Genomic DNA, 19,499 nt, shown 5'->3' on the forward strand with positions numbered 1-19,499 from the left:
GCGAATCTGTTATATATAGCCAGGCCATGCAACGCATGCTTTCTACTTTCTACCTATTGTTTATACTTCATTGGTCCGCCATTAAATGTCGCAATTTTTTTTTCGTTCGTCCGCCAATAAATGTCTCATTTCACTTTTACATAAGTGGATCTTGTTAGGAAAAGAAAAAGATATTAGATCAAAAAAACGTATTAGCTTGGAGGATAAGAAATATATTAACTTGGAGGCTAAGAAATACAGTAGTTTGATGACCAAGAATACTTGGAGCACAAGCTTTGTAATGCCCTATATAAGGGTGTCATATTATTGAAGAAAATAATCAAGGAATTATCAATCATACTCTTCTCTCTACAACTTCTCAACCCTAAACTATAAACCATGCCTGATACACAATTCAAGATGGTATCGGAGCAGGGGTGAGACTCAGAGTAGTCTCATACTGTCTCGGACCAATCTCGAACCCTCTAAACCAAAATCCGGCAGAATCCTGTCTAAACCAGCAAAATTTCAGATAACAACGAACCGCCAAAGTCATCGAAAACAGAGCAATTTGCTCGAATGTTTGTCGAACTGATGCGCACAACAATAGCGCACAACCAACAACAAATAATTCCCATAAATCCTCCAGAACCGAAACCAGAAGCCTACAGGATTGACTCCACGCCGTTAGTAATCTCAGAAAGATTAAACGGCGAAAACTACCCTCTTTGGGCTGTCCTTATGAAGGCGGCAATTAGTGGGAGGGGAATGATCTCTCACATCAATGGAGTCTCATCCCCTCCGGCAAAGACCGACCAAGCCTTCAAACAATGGCAGCAACAGGACCACTGTGTTTTCACGTGGTTAGTTCACAACATGGAATCGAAATAAGTCAGCCGTATGTCTCAATACCCGACGGCCAGAGACATATGGAGCAGCCTGAAGACCACCTATGCCAGTGGAGGCGATAAAATTCAAGTGTACGACCTGTACATGAAAGCAATCACATTAAAGCAAAAGGAGGAATCTCTAGAGGATCTATGGACGTCTCTGAATGATATATGGATTTCCATAGATCGGAGACACCCAAATCCAATGAAGTATGTAGAGGATATAGAGATTTACAATACTGAGAAACAAGAACAGAGATTATTTCAATTGTTGTAGCCCTAAGCAGCAAATACGAAGGCATCAAAAAGGAGATCCTCAGGACCGAACCACTTCCCTCCGTGGATGTCGCATACTCCATCCTCCGGCGAGAAGATGCCAGATTTAATGTCCTACAGTCGGGAGACTCCGTCAGCACTCAAGGAATCCGCGCCAGGCGAGCTGTGACTCAGCCATGGTCGAATCCGGCAGCGCACCGGAACCCCACTCAACGAAGTGGTGGTGGAAATGGTGGAAATTGGAGCAGACAACCGGACGAGGACAAATCGAAGCTAGTGTGCTCTCACTGTGGAAAGAAAAAACACACGCGCGAGACATGTTTTGAACTCCATGGATACCCGGAGTGGTGACAGGAGAAGAAAGCTAAGAACCATTCTTCGTCGGCGCCGTTCAGAGGGGGTCGTGCGGCTGCAGCTATAGCCGGAGGAGAAGGAGCTCCCATCACCACCATCAGGAGCAACCAAGAGGCTGCTAACAACCGAGGCGGAAACTCGGGAACAGAAGGGACGGTGGACGGAGTGGCATCAATCGCTAGAGGAGGAGGCAGTGAGAATTTGGTGAACATGGGGGAAATGGAGGTGGAGGCGCCGAATTTGGTGGAAGGTAATTTAGGGTTTGGTGTTTTATTTTCAAACCCTCAACCCTTTACATCTTCATATAACCAACCCCAGCATTCTAGTAATACTAAATGCTACTCGCCAGATCTTGAAAAATTGCAAATGCACCCCTACACTTACAAAAATACCGCAAAGAAGACCATAAAACCGAAAATTGACAAAACAGACCCTACATTTGGTGAAAATCCCCAGACAACCCCGTTACTTTGCAAAAACAGATTTCAAATACTTGAAAACTTGCCTATCTCATATCCCTTGTCCGTTTCCTCTGAAAGTAAAAATGATAGGTGGATTTTTGTCTGCGAAGCCATTGATATTATTACTTATGATATTTCTAATATATCTGTTATGCATAGGGCCCCGAAAAGTCACATTCAAACGGCCAGTGGAGAGTTTACCCCTGTGGAGGGAGCAGGAACTGTCAGAATTTCATCTGCTCTGACTTTATCTAACTGCTTATATGTTCCCTCCATGTCGCATAAACTGTTGTCAATTAGTCATGTGACAAAAGAATTAAATTGTACTCTCCTAATGCAACCAAATTTTTTCTACTGCAGGATATCAGGACAAGGGAAATTATTGGACGTGGCACTGAAAGGGATGTGTTGTATTATGTGGACGAGATAGCGGAACAAGGAACTGCTCTGCTAACTCAAGGGAATGCTGATAGAGAAGCCTGGCTCTGGCATCGCCATTTAGGACATTCGTCTACGGGTTATCTGAAAATTCTTTTTCCTAAATTTAGTCAAGATTTGAGTTGTGAAACTTGTGTGTTGGCCAAAATCCATAGACATTCTTATTAATCCAATACCACCCCTGTTGATTCCTTGTTTTCTCTTGTCCATTCTGATGTGTGGGGTCCGTCTCCAGTGATAGGGGGACAAGGGTTCAAATATTTCCTTCTCTTTATAGATGATTGTACTCGTATGACCTGGGTCTACTTTATGAAACACAAGAACGAAGTTTTTGAACATTTTACCCACTTTCACGCCCTTGTTCAAGCCCAATTCCAGAAAAATATAAAAAATCCTTCGATCTGACAATGGGGAGGGGGGGAATTCGTCAACTCAAAAATGAAAACTTTCTGCCATGTTAAGGGACTGGTCCACCAAACTACTTGCCCATATACCCCAGAGCAAAATGGTGTATATGAAAGAAAAAACCGTACTCTCCTAGAAAAGGCTCGAGCCATGCTTATTGAATCCAACACCCCTAGGAATTTCTGGCCTGAAGCTATTGCTGCATCCAAACACCTCTCAAATTAGCCCAAGTTCCACAACCCTTGACCCTTAAGCCTCGAGTATTCGGATGCTCAGTTTTTCTCCATATACCGAAACATGAGTGAACCAAACTCTCACCTTGTGCCATAAAATGTGTCTTCGTGGGGTATGGACATTCTCAAAAGGGGTATCGATGCTTTGATCCCAAGTCCAATCGCATGAACACCACCCTGAACTGTGATTTCCTCGAAACAAAATATTTTTTCCACCACCTTAGTGGTCAGGGGGAGAGTAAAAGTGACCCACTAAGCCGGTTGCCAACATCAAGCCCTCCAGCAGCACCGACATCACCAGAACAAGGACCAGAAATACAGCCATCGCCAAAGAGTGTCCCCATCCAAGAAGTTCCCCTACTGGTATCTGCTGTAAGTACTCCTGATAACTCTCCTTAGCATATCAATACTAGCATTGGCGATGATGTTCCTATATTTGGTGAGACTGACCCTGAGACAAATATCGAGCCCGACACCGAGTCGCAAAATGAAGCTGAAATTTGCGGTTTACTGGAGGAACAGGTGGGTGAGAGAGTTGGAGGATATAAATTGCCACCAAGTCCCAACAGAGGAGTTGATATAGCCCAGAGATCATCGGCAGGAAATCTAAGTACTCCGTGGTGAACTTGGCTAAAGGCGACCTTTCAGAAATGGCTCACGCATTTGAGGCTGCGCTATATGAGTAAGAGGAGATTCCTTGTACTGTTGAAGAAGCTTGGAGACACAAACACTAGCGCGAGGCAATGTTGAAGGAGATGGAAGCTCTAGAAAGAAACGGCACCTTGGAAAAATGCAAAATACCCGATGGGAAGAAGGCAGTTGGGTGCAAGTGGGTGTTCACTATCAAACGAAGACCAGATGGGTCGATAGAAAGATACAAGGCACGACTGGTTGCAAAAGGATACACACAAACCTACAGAGTTGACTACGATGAGACGTTCTCCCCTGTAGCAAAGATGAACACCATTCGAGTCTTACTCTCAGTTGCTACAAATAGGGACTAGCCACTCCACCAATTTGACGTGACGAACGCGTTCCTACATGGGGAACTGAAACGAGAAGTTTACTTGGAAGCACCCCCAGGGTTCTCTAAGGGATTTAAGGGGGAGAGAAGGATGTCGGCTGAAGAAGACTCTCTATGGATTAAAGCAGTCACCAAGTCACCAAGAGTCTGGTTTGGGAGATTCAAAGAAGTCATGAGCTAGTATGGTTTCAAGCAGAGCAATTTGGATCATACCATGTTCTTGAAAAGGAGGGACAACAAAATCACATGCCTGATCATATATGTAAATGATATGATCATCACAGGAGACGATACTGAGGAAATAGAGAGGTTGAAAGGAAGCCTGACTCATCTACCTCTCCCACACTAGACCTAATATCGCTTATGCTGTGGAAATAGTGAGTCAGTTTATGCATCGACCACAAAAAGACCATTATGAAGCTGCATTAAGGATTGTGAGGTATCTGAAGGGAACAGCTGGGCATAGAATAATGCTCAGAAAGACGAAAATCGAGGAGTATATGGGTTCACTGACTCTGATTGGGAAAGTAATCCAGTTGATCGAAAATCAACGGCTGGATACTTCACATGCGTCGAAGGTAATCTGGTGACTTGGAGGAGTAAGAGATAGTGACATTATCAAGTGCAGAAGCTGAGTTCAGAGGGATAAGAAGTGGAATGATGGAAATCCTATGGCTAAGGAGGCTGATGAGTGAAATAGGGCTCATTGAAGACAAGACAACTATATTGTGATAACAAGGCGGCAATCTGCATATCTGAGAATCCAGTGCAGCATGATAGAACAAAGCATGTCGAAGTTAACGGACACTTCATCAGAGAAAAGCTAGAAAGTGGAGTTGTGGAGCAACCGTTCGTCCGGTCAGAGGATCAGCTAGCTGATATCCTCACCAAAGCAATCAATTCAAGAACCTCACAAACGTAATTGGCAAGTTGAGTTTCGGAGATCCCACTACTCAGCTTGAGGGGGAGTGTTAGAAAAAGAAGAAGATATTAGATCAAAAAAATGTATTAGCTTGGAGGATAAGAAATATATTAACTTGGAGGCTAAGAAATATATTAGCTTGGTGGCCAAGAATACTTGGAGCACAAGCTTTGTAATGCCCTATATAAGGGTGTCATATTATTGAAGAAAATAATCAAGGAATTATCAATCATACTCTTCTCTCTACAACTTCTCTACCCTAAACTATAAACCATGCCTGACACACAATTCAAGAGATCTCACATTCCACTAACTCATTCCACTCACATTTTATTATAAAAGCTACTCGCTTCATCGCATATAAATATGTGCAATTGAAATAACACGAGAATTAATGCACAGTTGGTAAACTAGGAGATGAGAAGAATAGTTAATGTAGTGTTAGTTGATAGTGGAACTCACATTATTATTAGTGTTTAAAGAGTTGTAATGATGGGCCATAGTGGTATAAGTGGTAAATAAATTAATTTATATGAGTAATGAGTTGGGACAACTTTCCATAAATAAAAGTACCTATATTTTTATATATTTTTATGGAACGGACGGAAATGGAAAGTGCACATTGGGACGGAGGGTGTATGATACTGTAAAAATAGGATTCACCTTCGACTAACTTTTTTCACCATTTTATTTTATTGGGATATTGACACCTAATATCATGAAACTTTCAAAAAGTTGGGTTTTTCCCACGAACTTCGAAATTGGCAAATAATATCACGAACTTTACCCTGAGTTTGTTATTTCCTACGAATGAAAAAATATGGCTATATTAATAGATTGAAGAACAAATTTGGAGGGTGTGTTTAAGAAAAATTATTCTCAAAGATTGAAAAACTTGAAACTCTCGAAGTTGTTGTCGAGAAATTACGAAAAAAAATTTGTATCACGACGTAATTTTTTCATTGGTGGGAAATAGTGAACTCGGGGTAAAGTTCGTGATATTATTTGCCAATTTTAAAGTTTATGGAAAAATCTAACTTTTTGAATGTTCCATGATATTATGTGTCAATATTTCTATTTTATAAAATCAAACAATTTCTTAAAACTCGTGTGTGCACTGTGCACTGTTAGGATATTGACTGAGGTAGTATATCAAACTAACCCGTCTCCATCAACCGCCGAATGCTTCTTCAATTACCCAAGAAATTACATGATCATTTCCCTCTAAGTTACGTACCTAATACTTCTCACAATGGGGGTCTCTTCTGTGAAACCTGACATCAGTTATGAATTGTGATTTAATATGGATTTTTCAATCCACGAATTTTACTCATGTCATCATATTAGTACATCCTTCGTCTCGTTAAGATGTTCATATTCTTGAATGGTACGAGATTTAGAAAGAATTGTTAGGTGAAATATATAGAGAGAAAAATGATAGTTAAATATTTTAATTAAGAAAGAGAAGAGAGTCATTTATTTCTAAATATAGAAAGTAAACATCTTATATGGAACAAACTAAAAAAGAAATGTGTGTATTTTGAATAAGACGGAAGAAGTATATCTTTTCCAAGACATAAATTAATAGTTTTCTCTATTAAGTATGAAAAGTTTATGGACTCTTTGGTAATTTAATAAACATGAAGAGTCCAGTGTTTAGATTAAAACAATTCTTTAAAAAAACTCCAAATTTTCATAAAAATCTACTTTTAGAATGACTCAAGTTAGAGGTCTCGCCGCATGCTTAATTAAGTACTCCACATAAGCATCATTAGATAATTTAGTGCTACTTCTACGAATCATTGTCGGAATTAAATTTCCATATTGTTTGCCTCTTCGAACAGGTCTGGGTCATGCTACAAGAAAATCCGGGATATTATATTTGTGCAGGGGTAACTGTTCTATTTATTAGCTTTGTAAATTAGTATATATAATTATTTAAAGACCATAGCAAATACAAAGAGATTTGACGAGAAGGAAAAGTCAGTTTGGAAAACAATTTTTAAGAGTAGTTTCCACTTGATTTTCGTGGAATAAGTCCCGCCGCCACTCCAAACTATCTCACGAATCACATACTCCCCTTTGTCCCTTAGGAATAAAATGTTTTTCTTTTTTATTATTCCATTGAAAATGAAATACTTTTTAAAAGGAAAATAATTACTTCCTTCGTCCGACATTAAATGTCCCGGTTGATTATTTTCATCCATTCAATATTAGGAATCCCGATTAGATATTTCCATAAAAAGTGAAATAAAAATATTATAAAATAAAACACTAAAAAGCACAAGTGAAAACGCATCCAAAGAATAAAGCAAATGATAATGCAAATGGGGGGAGAATTCTTCTTTTGTTCTAGACTGTTAATTGCATTCCATCTTAATGAAGAAGAATAGATTTGTTCCAAGTTAGGGAGTGACGCATAAGCATTATGCGTCACTGTAAATAAAACGTGTAACAAATATGCGTCTTTATGGGGTGACGCATAACCATTATGCGTGTTTAGGTGACACATACTCGTTATGCGTCTTTATAGAGTGACGCAAAACCATTATGCGTCTTTGCGTAATGACGCATAAAGGAGATGCGCCTTTGTGTGAATTAAAATCGGCCAGAAACAATAGCAGTTCTCACTTCCAGTTCGCAAGAAGGCAGCGGCTTTTCCGGCGAATTCAGGCGAAATACTATCCTTTTCCGGCGGATTTCAACCATTTGCAAACATATTCCAGTAATTGTTCTTCTATTTCACTACATTCATCCTTTATTGCTTTGTTTGTGTAGGTTTTCCCTAATTTTGCAAAATTAGGGTTTATGATGAAATTAATGAATTTAGGGTCGATTTTTGTTGTTTTGTTGTCTATCTGTGTGTTTCACATGTATATAATGTAATGGGTAAAAGTAATTGATTCAATTTTTGTAATTGTGCCCCTTTTTACAAAGCTAAAAATTGAATCTTGGTTATTTTTTCAAATTGGAATATAGAATTTTGCTTTTCAATTGAAGTTGCAATGTCTGTTGGATTGGTGAGTTTTTATGATAAAATTTGAATGTTGGCTGTGTTTTACAATATTTCCAAATTTTTGTTATAGTTACTTATTGGATATGTAGATTTTCAACTTATGTTATGTTGTATGATTGATGATATTAAGCAAATGGCATCTTCAAGTTCTGAAAGACAGTTTTGCTATGGACCCGAGGATCCATCACTACTCTTTCATCAAAACGAACACATTTTAGCCTCATTGATGGTTGATGGCACATCAAATGTTTTCAGAGTTCGTCGGACAAAAAGTAAGGTTTGGGCAGTGCCAATACATGAAAATGTGAAGTATTGGCTTGATGTATGGGGTTTCAAAGGTATGTTGGAATGTAATAGGCCAATGAGGATGGACAATGAGCTTATCACTGCCCTGATCAAGCGCTGGAGGCCTGAGACACACTCTTTCCACCTACCAGTTGGAGAAGCTACCGTAACCTTACAGGATGTGCAAAGCCTGTGGGGTTTGAGAGCAGACGGGCGTGTTTTCACTGGCTATGACTACCCTACCGGATATTAAGATTGGCCCAGCAAGTGTCGAGATATGTTGGGATGGATACCTGACATAGACACAGAAACAAAGCAGGGCGGTTTGTTAATGACATCTCTGATCCACCAAGCGACGCTACCTTTGGGTGATGGGCTGCATGATTATGCATAAGTCCAAAGGGCACGTATACATGCCCTGATCTTGTTAGGGGGACTTATTATACCAGACACCACAGGGTGCAAGGTCCCCTTTATGTGGTTAAATGCCTTTGACGATCCTAACCAAGTGGCTAATATCAGTTGGGGAAGTGTTGCTTTGGTGTTTTTGTATCATTACTTATGGGAGGCTTCTGTAGGCAGACAGAAAAGGGATTTGGGTGGACCTATGGTTCTTTTGCAGCTATGGGCGTGGGAAATAATGCCGACATTGAGGCCATCCTTTATGATATCGCCTACGCACACGCCGTATACCCCGTGTGGAGCCAAGTAATTTATTTTTTACATTAACTCACTTAATTATTTTCCTTTGGTAATGTTTGACATTAATTTTATGTATAGGTGGCACGGAGTTACTGAAATAGGAAATGCTCCCCGATATTCAGTTGCTCACTATCGTGATCAATTATCACTGATTCGTCTCGGCCAGGTGGAATTTATTTTTGTTGTCTTAGTTAATGAATTTATTATACTATGAAAGTAATATGATTTTTATATTATATGTTTGTAGTTTCTGTGGACACCGTATGTAGATTGTATCTTGCCTGATTACTGCATTGATTTGACTGCATCCTTCTTGTGCGACACTTACTTGGTGTGCTGGTCATTTGTCGAGGCACACGAGGCTGGACGAGTTTGACGGCAATTTAACCGCTACCAGCATATTCCTGAGTACCATGATAGGATGCTACAGAATGCCGGACATTTGTGTAAAAGTCACCATCGTGGGATGAAGGGCGCTGATTGGGCAAAGAAACATAAGTTCTTCATTGATGAGTGGGATATGAGACACGAGAGGTTCCAATCAACTTTTGACCATGCAACGGCGAGCATGGGCGGTTGCATTAATCTGGGCTATATGGCGTGGTACAATAGGATCACGGTGTCATACCTAACTCAACCTGGGACACAGTCAACTGCTGGGATGAACGAGTCAACCTCTTCTATGAAAGTATTGGTACGTTTTTGTATATAAAAATGTATTCAGTTTTAAGTTTGTATAGATTGGTTGTAATGATTATGTATTATCTAGGTTGAGATGGCTCAGGGGGTATGGCATTTGACCTCTGAACATGACACCGATCCTCGGTTACGGCAGATTTGAGAAATGGTTGCTGATGCCCTTCGTGCGATGAACCATACTGATGTGATGGAGAATCCCACGTTGCAACGGCGAGATGCGGTCATGCCCACACGCCCACCGACTTCTATTCGTCGTGGAGTGCCGGGTGTTCGGGTAGGTGGACACCGGTATACACGACAGTATAGATTGTCGCAGTCGCAACAGCCGCAGCCTGTATGCAGAACCAGAGCCACTGAGTCCAGAGTACGATGCCCCTAGTTGGTCTGTCTACCCAGGGTCACAGTCCCAGATGGGTGGTTCAAGCCACGACTACTCGCAATGGGGAACACGATTATCATGTGATTCATTCTTTGACGCTGGTACTGATTGGGATGTAGCTAGAGCACGACGTGATTCATATTTCCAGAATTACCAATTTGTGGCTCCTGTGGGAGAAGAAGAGTGTCACGCCCGCATTTTCTAAGGATAGAAAACACGGTGAATCGCGACTAGGGGTGGGTTAAAGAAGCGGGGAAGAAAGGAGAAAACAACAAAACTCGACCATAGCTCAACATAAATGGAATAACTCGAATAAAATCAGAGTATCAATTCAACAATTCGTACAATACTTGGAATAAAAGAAACAACATTCAGCGAAAGCATTCGAGAGAAGAATAATACTATGTATGAAGACATAATATATTCGAGATCTTTTATTTGTTATCTTCTTCACTTTTATGCTCAACACCCACCGCGCTCGTCACAACTCAACCTGCACATTTTTCAAAAGAAATGCAGGGCTGAGTGCTTGATGCACTCAGTGGAGTCATGCCGAAAACATTTTATAAAAAGAATAATTATCATGCCACCATTGAGTGACCTTGGGGTTTTGAAAATGCCCAAGACACTAAAATCATTTCCATTGTAAAACTCGACTGTGCAGTCATTTTCCCATAGATGTCTACCACATCTGATCCATTGATGACATGGAATGTGGCCACATTCCAAGTCACTAGACCGGCCGACCCAAAAGACGGCTCACGATCCCCATTGGTGTACACTAGCCTGAGTAGGGACTCACTCCCTAGTCAGACCCGAATTCGATTATCCATAGATGGCAAAAGCCACAACAGATAGGTTCCATAGATAAAACAAAACACGGCATGACAAATATTCATTTTCACATAAAAATATACTTAGGGCATTGCCCTTATTTAAAAAGAAAGCACACCTCGTTCATTTAATTTTCTGAATTTGAATTCCTTACTTCTACTTCAATTTGTTAGCAGATAAATCCCATCTTTTCCTTGAGTCCGTGCTTGTTTTATCTTTCATTTATTTCGGGGCCGCCCGAGTTCTAATGATTCTTGGGTTCAAATCGGCCCACTAATTTTAATACTCCTAATTGCATACCCAAACTAGCAAAATTAATATACCACAAGTCCAAATATTACTTAGGTCCAAAGATAAGAAAAGAACAGCCCCAAATCACTTATCTTTCTCCCCTCTGTCGTACTCTCTGTTTTTAAACAAAATTAGGAGAATCCCCAATGAAACTTGAATAAAATCTCTTCCTATTCTTGCCCTCTAAGTCCGACGCCGCCGTCACTGAATCGCTGCACGACTGCTGTCCCTCGCGCAGCTACTGCCCCCCCCCCCCCCGCTGCGTCACCGCTGCCGCCACCGTCTCCCCGGAGTTTCATCAGTGCGTTGCTGCCGTCCGTCGGTTGCGAGGCTGCTGATCGGTCTCCATCGCCGGCAGCCAGCGCTTCTCTGCCACGGCGCAGTCGATGCTGTCACTGTCGGCGTCGTCGCTGCCAGATCAGCCGCTGCTGCTCCAGATCGAGACAGCCGCTGTCCGCCCTCAATCGTTGCTGCTGTTGTTCGGGATTCATCGAGCGTACAAGCAGTGCCATCGCTGTCCCGATCAGCTTCGCACCGCCGCTGCACTCCTCCACTCGAAATCACGCCGCCGCCTTCGACTCCGTATGCGCCGGCTATTCCACGATGATCGTCGCAGCTGTACTTTCCACAGCGGTGCAACGCCGCCTCTGCCGTCGCTTCCTCAGCGAAATTCTCCGTCATCCTCTCACATCATCTCTTTTCCCTTGGCCCAACTCTTCTCAAAACATAGTGCATATCATCTCTCTTTCTCTAATTTCTAACTCTCTAATTTTTTTCTTGGAATTGATTGAATCTGATTAAACGTGGAGTCATAGAGAGGAGAGATATGTATAGGTATAAACCGATTTCATGAGGTCATGGGGAGGTAGAATCCGATTTGTTCCGGATTTTGTGGAACAGAATTGTTGAGTGAACGGTGGCGTTCAATTGGTGATTGAGTGGCAGATTTAAGATATGATTTGGGCTTACAACAAGTTACTTTTTAAATAGAATAAAAAGAATTTGGGTTTGGAAAAGAATAATTGTGTTAAGCCCAATTTGTAAAATTCTTAGCTTCACAAAAGAAACAAAGGCCAAAAATTTGCAGATGCACAACGATGTCCTTTCGAGAACAAATAAAAAGATAGAAAAAGTCGGAGTGTTACAAAGAGGGACAGGAAGAAGAGGACGACGAAGAAGAGGGCGGGGAATCAGGGAGTGGGGAAGGGGATGAAGTAGTAATATCTCGACCACCCACCGAGGGATCGTCACGACCAACTGTGAAGAGTTCATCAAGCAAGATTGGGAAGGCTATGCACAATGTATTCAGGGGATTTTCAACAAGGAATAACAAAGGGAAAGCTCCAACAAAATTCACCCCTTCGGGGAAATAGGTTTTTGGTAGGGGTTGGCTTCATATGTAGCTTTCAGTGTGAACTTATATGTTTTAATGGTTTTTGGTGAACTTATGTTGGTATTTGTTTATATTGAAACAGGTTTTGGTCACATAATTAAGGTAAATTCTTGCAAATTTTTTTAAAAAATTGACAATACAAAGTATCTATTGTCAAATACTCATTCCACCTGGTTAAAAAAAATGACAACAATATTCATCTAACATAATAACTGTCAACAAAAGTCAATATAAATCATGATAATTGTGAGCATCTACCACAAAATGTTGATAAATAAAGATAGTAACTGTTTAATAATATCCATCACATATGCCCACAAAACTAACATCAACAATATACATGCCCTCTCTTGTCAGCCCAAAAAACAAACATCAACAATATCCATGCCCTCTCTTGTCAGCCGTTCCTGCAAATCAACAAAAATTGTCAATAAAGGTCCTGACAGCTCTCAAATGCACAATTCAATGCCAAAAGCTAGGAAATATATACCACGAAATTACTGAACAGCACCGTCTGTGCAATTTCTTCGGTCATGCCCCTCTTTCCCGCAATTTCTGCAACGACGGGGAGCTCTCAGTTCATCTTCCTCGCGGACATCCATTTGATTACGTATCCTCCTTCTTCTAATTCGGCCACGCCTTCTGGGAATCTACTGCTGAGGGGTGATTGCACAATTTCCATGAAGGTTCAACCCAATAATCTTCGTGTCTTGGTGCATCAAATGAATTTTAACCATAGTACTGTGATCTCCATGTACTTAGGTAGTAGGACTTATCTATTAGGTCAATCATAACGTGACCTCTGTCTCTAGCAACTGCACAACCATGTGAACAAGGAATTCTCCACGTCTGCCACTTACCACAACTGCACGTCGAATCTAGATACCTGACTTTTTGTACATTGTTGCCCTTTGAAACTCCATTTTCTATTCTTCCTCGAGTTCGGACATGACACTTCCCTGTATCTCGGTCAACTACAGTAATGTAATGTTTTCGCCCGTTTGAGTCATTCTTAGCAAGCATGTCCCTCGCCCACGGGGTTAACTCACCTTCAGTGTGTTCAATTTTTGTCTTCTTCTGCACCCACCATTTCACCGTCCTCCAAAATGTCAAATCAACCAAAGCTCTAATTGGCAACTCTCTAACACCCCGCAACACGTAGTTGTAGCACTCCGACATGTTTGTTGTGGCCACCCCCATCGAAGTCCACCATCGTAGCATAGTGACCAACATTCTTTTGTAAACCTATCAAGCATTCGCATCGCACCACGACTGACATCAGATAGTGCTCGACTTCTTCTGTCAAATTTACGTACCTGAGTACTGACCCCCAACTTCCAGATCATGGCCTTCACACTGGGGCCCTTGTGCTTCTTCAACACATTTGCCTCACATGGACCAAATAAAATTTATGGTGTATCTGCGGGGCCCTTGTCATGATTTGAGACTTCATTGCTTTGAAGATTCCTTTATGCCTATCTGATATAATGCAGACCTCCCTCTCGTATTTCACCACATGAGTTCTTACATGATCCAAAAACCACGACCAACTATCATTGGTTTCTTCATCCACCACAGCATATGCAATAGGCAGGCATGTCTGGTTAGCATGTATTGTTAAAATCGGTGCAGCCTTCTGGAAAGCATGTATTGTAGGCCCAAATGCCCAAAAAACATAGTTGAACACATTTGTACGTCTCTGACTCAACAGCTCGTTGTGCTTCCACTCAACAATTGTGCCCGGATTCTGTGACTGGAGTTCAAACATGTAGCTTGACAATTGCCTAAATGATTCCTCCCATCCACCATATACAAACTCTATAGCCTTTCTCTTTGCATACCATGTCTTCTTATAACTGATTGACACACCAAATATGTCTTGAACATCAGCTACTATTGAGAAGACCTTGAAATCGGCACATTGTCGCACATGATGTCGAATACATAGAGAAATCATTGCCGATGAGAAGTTAGCATGATCTCTGTTAGCACGATGGCCTACACAAGTATGTCGACCCACCCACTTTCTAACTTCCCACACATCGTCATGCGCCCTTTGTGTAACTGAAACCTCCCACTTACATTCCCTAGCTTTTTCAGCGTCGGTGGTGCTGATGATGCCTATACCTGTTGCTGTTAGACGTCCCCAAACCGAACCGGCCCAGCCGAACCGGCCCGGAACCGTCACCGGCGGTTCGGAACAGGGAACCGGAACTGCGGTGACGGTTCGGAACCGGCTAGGGGGCGGCGGTTTAGGCGGGCCGGTTCAGGTTCGCACCAAAATGAGAACCGTAACCGGCAGTTCACCGGAAACCGGCGGTTCCAAACCGCCGGTTAGGCGGTTCCAACAACTTTTTAGTGTTTAGGGTATAGGCATGCAGGCGTAGGGTGCAGAAACCGCCGGTTTCTGTCAGAAACCGTGTACCAAACCGCCGGTTTCCGGCCGAACCGGCGGTTCCGGCAGCTTTGCAGCAGGCTAGGGTTGCAGGCGTAGGGTGCAGAACGGCAGGAAAACCGGCGGTTTTTGTCAGAAGAACCGGCGGTTTACCGCCCAAATCGCCGGTTTTCGGCGAGAAACCGGCAGTTCGGCGGTTAAACCGGCCGTTTCAAAAATTCAATTTTTTTTTTTTTTTTTTTATTAATTCTGATTTTTTCTCCTATAAATACCCCCCTTCCCCTTCATTTCTACTCACCCCATTCTTGTGTTAACAACGAGTCTTATCACTCTTATGGGGACGTGCATTTATCATCCGACGACGATGATGGTAATGGTGGAACTGGAGGTGGAGGATCGGAACAATATCCTCCGACGAGCGCCGGACTAGTTGGTGAAAATGATGAAGCGGTTCCTCCTCCTCAAACTCAAACCGGGCGATGTAAAACTAAGAAGGCGTTCGGATATTTTTGTTAAACATTATAAAAAAGTCCCGGTACTAGATGGAACCACTCAAGAAGAGACCGGTGAATTTGTGGCATATTGTAACTATTGCGATAAATTCTACCCATTTTCGGCCAGTGGGGGCTATGGTACTCTCCATCGTCATTTAAAGACAAAGCATCCGACGAATATGGGACCGCTAAATCCCAAACCCAACTAAACTTCCCGACCGGTGCGTCTGAAACAACAGGTACGCCTCTTTTTAAATATGATCATAAAGTCGCTCAAGATGCTATGGTTAGATGGGCTGCAATGAAGCATTTGCCTTTCAATTTTTTTGATGACAAAAAATATGAAGTCACTATGCAAACCGCTTTTAATGTGGGTGCTAAAAGAATACCCGCAACTTCACACCAAAGATCTAACAACAGACAATTTTTTGAAAAACAAAGAGAAGTAATACGTCTTTTGTCCACCCTGGGTCACAAAGTAAATATTTGCTCTGATGTGTGGTCTGATGCTTTTAAAAGAAATTCTTATATGGGCATTACATGTCATTTTTTGGACAATAGTTGGACGCTGCACAAGCGTTTGATTGGTTTTAGACAATTTCCTACACCACATACCGCACCCGCAATTGCTGCTTTAATTATTCAAGTTTTGAATGAATATAGATTGTGCAAAGCATGAGTTTGTTTAAATTGTTCAAAGGTTTCAAAAATTCAACTGTTGAGTTATCCGGTGTTTATTATTGCACATTTGTATGTGTTTTAGAGCATTGCATGTACATATCACTTGGTTTTAAGACGTCTATGAAAAATTCCGTCTCAAATCCTGAGTTGATGTGTGTTTTATATTATATGATTGACAAATGGCTTAAGTATTTCCGTGAGATTCCATCAGTGTTTTTGATTGCAAAGGTTTTGGATCCGAAATGGAAATTAGCCGGTACGTTGAAGATTTTAGAATTTTATTACACGAATTTTGGTTCTATTGATCTTCAACCACTTCGAGATTTGCAAAAGGACACCAATGAGAGCTACAATGTACGTTTGTCCGAAGCATTCCAAATAAACCTCCCCAATCTCTCCGTCATCAAACATGCATTTGAGTTTGAGTTACGAGCTCTCTTTGCCGAATACGAAGCCAAGTACAACAGTACCCACCAAGTGAGACAACGGCCCACCCCTCAACAACAACACAATTTTGGGTTCTTTCAAGATGATGACCCCGACGCACAATCCCAATTGGCCGACCTATACGGTTACACCACCGGCGGCAGTTCGTCGGCGAGGACGGTAAGTGAGCTAGATTTATATTTTGACTCACGTTTTTCTTTGAATGAAGATGAAGGTCCCGTTCCCAACCAAAATCGACGTCCTCGATTGGTGGGGAACACATGAGAAAGATTTTCCCATACTTGCATCAATGGCCAAGGAGATTTTTTCAATTCCGGCTTCCACTGTCGCCGTCGAGTCCGCTTTTAGTGTTGGAGGCAACGTCTTGGACGATAGAAGAAGAAGACTAACCGGCCAAAATATGGAAGCCACCATGTTACTTGATGATTGGTGTTCGGCTGACATTAGAGACCAAGAGCCAGATTGGAACACCCAAGTACAAAATGACCAAGACTACTACCCCGACGAAGATGAACAACAAGAAGAAGAATGAGTTGGAGGTCTACCGCCGTCCGCCGATAGCCGGATAAGTAATTAAGGTAAGAGAACTATGTGGACTTTGATTCCTTAATGTAATCGGGCATTAAGGATACGTAGGCAACCCAACTTAAATTTTAAATTTAAGTTGGGCTCAAGTCCTTTTCCTTTATTTCTTTTTTTTTCAATTTGTTTCAATTTTAAAATATACAAATACAATTACATAATTGTATTTGTATATACTCTAATCGGTGAAGAAGACTTCTCTATAAAACTAAATCCGGGAGACTTCTGACAATTCTACCATGATTGTTGATGGTTAAAATTAAACTCAACAATTAAGGTTGAATTTCTAAAGGTATCCTCAATTTAGTTTCTAGAAACATCTCCTTCGCCGACTAAGAGTATATACATATACTATCTATTTACATTTATAATTTATTGTTTTTTACTTCAACTTTTTTTTATTTAAGTCTTTTGATTCTTTTGTAATTTCAATTTTCAAATTTCAACATTTGTATTTGTAATATCGACATTCACATATCGTTCAAATTTGTATGATTGTTATGTATGATTGTTTCAATAAAATTCCAATTGTTCCAACTCCAATGTCGACTTCTACTCCATTTGTCAATTGTCATTCTCATTTTATTTATTTATTCGATAGTACAAGACTACAACTACAACTACAACTACAACTCTACAATTAGTACTATACCGGAATAAAATTTTAAAAAAAAAAAATCGGCACTGAACCGGCGGTCCGAACTGGAACCGGCCCGGAACCGTTTGGAAACCGCCGGTTTTGAACCGGCTTGGAACCGTGCGTGAACCGGAACCGGAACCGCCTGACCCTAGGCGGGCCGGTTCAGGTTCCATATTTTTGGGAACCGGAACCGGCGGTTCACGAACCGTGGTGACGTCTAGTTGCTGTCGTTCCTGCTGGAAATTTGCATACGGCATGCCACCTTCTTAACTTGCTCTCGACGACCTTAAACTGTTTTTCCTGCCACAAACTCCACATAGTTATAGCGGTCTTCACATGAAGCTTGGAATCAAATTTTGTTCCCAACACAATCCGATGCGGCTCTTTTTCATCCCAATACAAATTGATGTGTTCATTATCAACAACATCATCAGATACTCCAGAAGGACGACTTGGTAATTCACGAAAGAATTTCAACCCTCTAGTGTTGTATTCCGGAAGTGGTTGTTCACCTTGTACAACAGGTTTACATAGTATTAGCTTATCATCAGAAGAACCATCACCATCATCAGAAGAACCATGACCATCACAGAGATCGGGTTCTGGCTCAGTCTCAGATAGTGTTGTTGGCTCATTAAGAACATCTGCTACATCTACCTCATCATTCAATCCAACACCAACATCAACAACATCTACAACATCTCTCTGCTCATTCATACTATGATCAAAGTTCATATGTTCACCCCTCGCAGATGATCCAATACCACAATCAGAGCTCATAAGTTCAACCCTCGCAGATGATCCAATACCACAATCAACAACTAGTGGGATTTCTGAGTCACAGGTGAATACTCAACAAATAATTCAATACACCCACTTGAATTTTGAGCATTGTTGAACATAAACATTACACTTTCATCATTGCAAATCACAGAACATGTATAACTCATACCGGAAGCAAAGATTATACATTGTCTCCACAATAATTCAATAGTGTGTTGGTTCATATCTATTCTCATCGCATCACATATCATTGCTACCAATTCAGAATAGGAAACACACGAATTTAATACGATGGAGCTCATCTCACGAGGTGGATCATAACCAATACCCATATGTGGTAGTTGAACTACTCTACCACCCCTATACAAACTCACAAATACTTGCATGATTTCTGCATCAAAAATATTTTTCAAAAACAACAATTAGGGACATTTTTTCTATAAACCCTAATTTAATAAATTGGGTAAAACTAACAAACTAGAGCAAAATAAACATGAATAATGATGAATGTAGCTAAATTGAAGAACAATTACCGGAACTTATGGAGAAAATGTAGGAAATCGACCGAAATCGCCGGACATCACTGGAAATCGCAAACACCCGTGAGGAAGAACAAGTGAAATTTGTTCTGGTCTGTGCGCTGCTTCTGCCCGATTAAAACCAGTTGAAAGACGCATAATGGTTATGCGTCACCCCCTAAAGACGCATAATGGTTATGCGTCACCCCATAAAGACGCATATTTGTTATACGTTTCATTTACAGTGACGCATAATGCTTATGTGTCACTCCCTAACTGGGAACAAATCTATTCTTCTTCATTAAGATGGAATGCAATTAACAGTCTAGAACAAAAGAAGAATTCCCCCTATAAATGGGTCTCACATTCCATTATCAC

The 19,499-nt window shown here is 41.2% G+C and overlaps 1 pseudogene; it reads right to left on the reverse strand.

Annotated features, from left to right (window-relative positions):
• Positions 1–13,078: 13,078 nt before the first annotated feature.
• Positions 13,079–14,538, reverse strand: LOC148926578 (uncharacterized; annotated as a pseudogene).
• Positions 14,539–19,499: the final 4,961 nt, after the last annotated feature.

The sequence above is a fragment of the Salvia hispanica genome, chromosome 5 (assembly GCF_029641045.1).
Source record: "Salvia hispanica isolate PSC_SH4W2 chromosome 5, Shi_PSC_v1, whole genome shotgun sequence".
In the NCBI taxonomy this organism is placed as follows: Eukaryota; Viridiplantae; Streptophyta; class Magnoliopsida; order Lamiales; family Lamiaceae; genus Salvia; species Salvia hispanica.